This window comes from Primulina huaijiensis, chromosome 15 (assembly GCF_012295235.1).
Source record: "Primulina huaijiensis isolate GDHJ02 chromosome 15, ASM1229523v2, whole genome shotgun sequence".
In the NCBI taxonomy this organism is placed as follows: Eukaryota; Viridiplantae; Streptophyta; class Magnoliopsida; order Lamiales; family Gesneriaceae; genus Primulina; species Primulina huaijiensis.
In genome coordinates, this window is record NC_133320.1 from 10,609,247 (window position 1) to 10,613,692 (window position 4,446).

Sequence of the window (4,446 nt, forward strand, 5' to 3'; positions counted from 1 at the left end):
GTGTTGAGTCTTTAGATTCACTAGGTGTGATTGATGCAGGTGATTATGATAAAAATATTATGGAGGTCTTGATGGTTGACTTTGCTGGACTGAAGGTTCACACGACCCGAGGACCAGCGCTTCTAGCTTTCCGCAATTATGTTTATGATTTATGTTAAAGATTTTTACGACTTTTTATTTATGTTTTGAGTGATTTTTGAGAGATTATAGTATGGGCTGTATTTCTCAAATATATAGTTGGTTGTTTTAATTTTAAAATGGTTCTAAAATATTTTTATGCAAATGTGTATGATTCGGCCGATGCTAGGTAAGGTTTTAAAAAAAAAAATTTCTAGCACATTTTAAGCAAAAAGAAAGGCAGACGTTTCATAAACATCCAACTTTAAAAACCCAAAGGAAAATATTTTAAAGCATAAAATCATCAAATGTTTTACCAACCAAAAAACCTTATTTGAAAAGTTTAGTCCATACTATAATCTCTTAAAAATCTCTCATAAATAAATAAAAGTCATAAAAATATTCTTAACATAACTTAAAATCATAAATCATAACTAGTGCGGAAAACTAGTGTCGGTCCTCGGGAAATGTGCACCTTCAGTCCAGCAAAGTCAACTATCAAGACCTCCATAAACATATTCATAATCAATATCACCTGCATCAATCACACCTAGTGAGTCTGAAGACTCAACACACCATAATCATGATAGCAAATACTACATATACAGACCACATACAACAGTGAAAAATACTCGTACTTAAAATATCGTTTTCATGAAGATGCATAAACTTTAAACAATAACATTTTCATAAATATTTTCATGATGCATAAACTTTAAATAAAAAAAATTTTCATAATGATGCATCACTTTAAACATAAATATTTTCGTAAACATTTTCATATCATCATAAACGTATTCATAAACATTTTCTTATCATCGTAAATATATTCATATTCATGTTCATATTCGTATTTATATTCATATTCATATTCATATTCGTGTTTGTTGAATTCAGATCATGATTGTGACTCGTATTCTTAAACGTATTGGGCGATGAATCCATCTACATGTAACCACAGTATTGGGCGGCGGGGACACCAGCAACACTCTCAACGGTCAACTGGGCCTTGGTCTTATGTATTAACATATTCGTGTCATTGAAAATACGATCGTCGGGCTCCCTCTGTGGCCTTCTCCCGTAAACGGGCTCCCTCTGGGGCCTTCTCCCTCACGATATCTCCAATCGTATTCGTATCAATGAAAATACGATCGTCGGGCTCCCACTAGGACCATAACACTCACGATATCTCTAATATATTTAGTCACAATCCCTTCACGCCCTTCAACATTTCGTATTTCCATCACTTAATAAAAACATGCATATAATATCGTTTTTCTTTTAAACCAAGCATGCAACTTATCTTTTAAATGTCAATGTTAAATCATAAAAATCCATAAACATTTAAAATAAACGTTTTAACATATAAAAATCATAAAAATCCCTAAACATTTTAAAATAAATATTTAAACATCATAAACGTTTAAAATAAACATTTAAATCATAAACGTTTAAAATAAGCATTTTAACATAAAAATCCATAAACATAAAGTTTTCATAAACATTTAAAATTGACATATTAACATATAAAAATTAATAAACATTCATAATCATTGAAAATAATCATATTAGCATATAAAACAGCATTCAGGACACTGCCATGATGTTTACTAAATTTCAGGTGTAAAAAGACCGTTTTACCCCTGAGCGTAAAATTTCACGTTTTTGTCATTTTCTTAATTTCATTGACTCTAACATGTCCCAAATAATTATTTAAGCCTACATGAATTTTTTCATATTTTTATTTAACTTTATTATTTATTCTACCCTTCCAAGTCATGAGCCACACCCGTGGACCCATGTTCAATTTTTTCTTCTTTAATTTTCGAAATTGACACACATACGAACACACCGAGCCATCTCCCAAAATACTCGAGCCACGCCCGAGCCACATCGAGCCAAACCGGAGCCAACCCACCTAGGCACCCTCCTGACCAATCACAGCCCGAAGAACCAGCCCTGGCCCGCTCAAAATCTTACTGAAACTTGCCCCAAAATTCTGCACATGTGTGTGTGTGACTCCTAACCTTCACCAAGACTCCTAGCCAACTAAGACACCTCCAGCTGGTTAACCCTCGAACCAACCTGACCCTAACCACGCCCAGACCAACCCCAAGCTCCAAAACCGAAACCACATCTCAGCAACTTGAAGCAACCGAGAAACCCAAATGAACATGGACCCTACGTTTCTGTTGCTAGGACCTAGCCAACCACACCAGACCTTGAATGAGCCCCTTGTGCCCCTTCTTAGGACCCTAAGGACCTAACCTAGCATAGCCCCAAGCCCTCTGGCCGAGCCTCTTCCTCCCTGCACAGCTGCTGAAACCAGCGCAGCCTCCTTGCAGCTCATGCTAGGACTCCTTCCCAGCCTCTTGTCTCGAGTCCTAGTGTGGCTAAGACTCTTCCTTTGACCCCTCACGGACCCTATCCAAGCCCTAGTCCCAACCGAACCAAAGCCCAGCCACCAAAACCCATATACCGAGTCATTCAAATCCATGACAGAAAAGTGCTTCCAGCTTGTGTTTGTTCTTGTGTGCAGCGTGTTGGGTGATGTTTTAGGTCCCTAAACTCATGTAAAACAATACTAGATTGTGTCCTAATCATGGCAGCCCTCTTAAACTCATAAAAACATGGATTTGGAATCAAAAAACACAAGTTTAGAACATGTATACATATAGTTACGAAAATAACAATCTCGAGTGCCATGTTTTCCTTCAAAATATGCTTAAACAATTACTATGGTGTGATAGATGTTTGAAGGAAAGAATATGGCATGNTACCATATTCTTTCCTTCAAACATCTATCACACCATAGTAATTGTTTAAGCATATTTTGAAGGAAAACATGGCACTCGAGATTGTTATTTTCGTAACTATATGTATACATGTTCTAAACTTGTGTTTTTTGATTCCAAATCCATGTTTTTATGAGTTTAAGAGGGCTGCCATGATTAGGACACAATCTAGTATTGTTTTACATGAGTTTAGGGACCTAAAACATCACCCAACACGCTGCACACAAGAACAAACACAAGCTGGAAGCACTTTTCTGTCATGGATTTGAATGACTCGGTATATGGGTTTTGGTNGTACTAATTAAGCTTAAGCCCATTAGGATATTAATTAAGCCCATTAGTGCTTAATTAAAATTTAATTAGAATCTTAAAATAGTTTTGTTTAAAATAAGTTTGCGAATTTAACAGTCGGGTTGCCAAAAAGTTCGCATTTTTGTTGAAAAACGAACACATATAAAAATTACGTCCCGGTGTATAAAATCACCTAAAAACCCCTTATTTTCAAAAATAAGAAAAAGCATCACCCTTAATTTAAATAATTAAAAACAATTATTTAATAAAAATTTTTTCTATTTTTCAGCCATCGGTCTCCGTTCCTCGATCGCAACTCGAATAACTTTTAAAAAATACATTTTAATGCAACCATGTAGAAAAATATATTTTAAACATGCAAATATGCACATCATAGTTAATTCATGCAATTAAAATATTTAATTAAAATACAAGAGAATTTAATAATTGTATGCATGTGATTTGCGTGGACTTTTAAATTTTCGGGGTGTTACATGGTATCAGAGCAGGCTTCTTGTACTGAAAATTTATAACAGATATGGCACATTTCAGCAAAGTTCCTATGTTCTCAAAAGAAGATTTTGACGACTAGAAGATCAGGATACAGGCTCATCTTGCAACTCAAGATGATGACATGTGGTTTGTCTTCACAGATGGTCCAGTGAAGATTTTAAAGCATAATACAGCTGTAGCTATTACTGATGGTGCTCCTCAGATGATTGAAAAGCACAGGAGTGAATGGACCAGCGAAGACAAAAAGAAAGATAATCTTGATAATGTTGCGAAGGACATTCTATACAAAACCCTCGACAAAAATACCTTCAGTAAGATTAAGATGTGCTCTACTGCAAAGGAAATCTGGGTGAAGCTCATTCAAATCTGTGAAGGAAATGAGCAAAATAAAGAAAACAAGTTATCTGTGGCTATGCAAAAATTTGAAAATATCAAAATGAAAGCGGAGAAACTCTGAGTGAGTTTGATGAACGTTTCAGCAGCTTGGTTAATGAACTGGTAGCTCTGGGTAAAGAGCACAGCAACAGAGAAATAGCACTCAAAGTAATGAGAGCTCTGCCCAGAGAATGGGATGTAAAAACTATGACTATGAGAGTATCTAAAGATCTGAACAAATTGGAACTGCATGACTTGTTTGTACACTTAAAAGCCTATGAGTTTGAACTGGAAGTAAGAAGTGGAGAAGAGCCCATGTCAAATCAACCTACCAAGGCTCTCGCTGCTACTACTA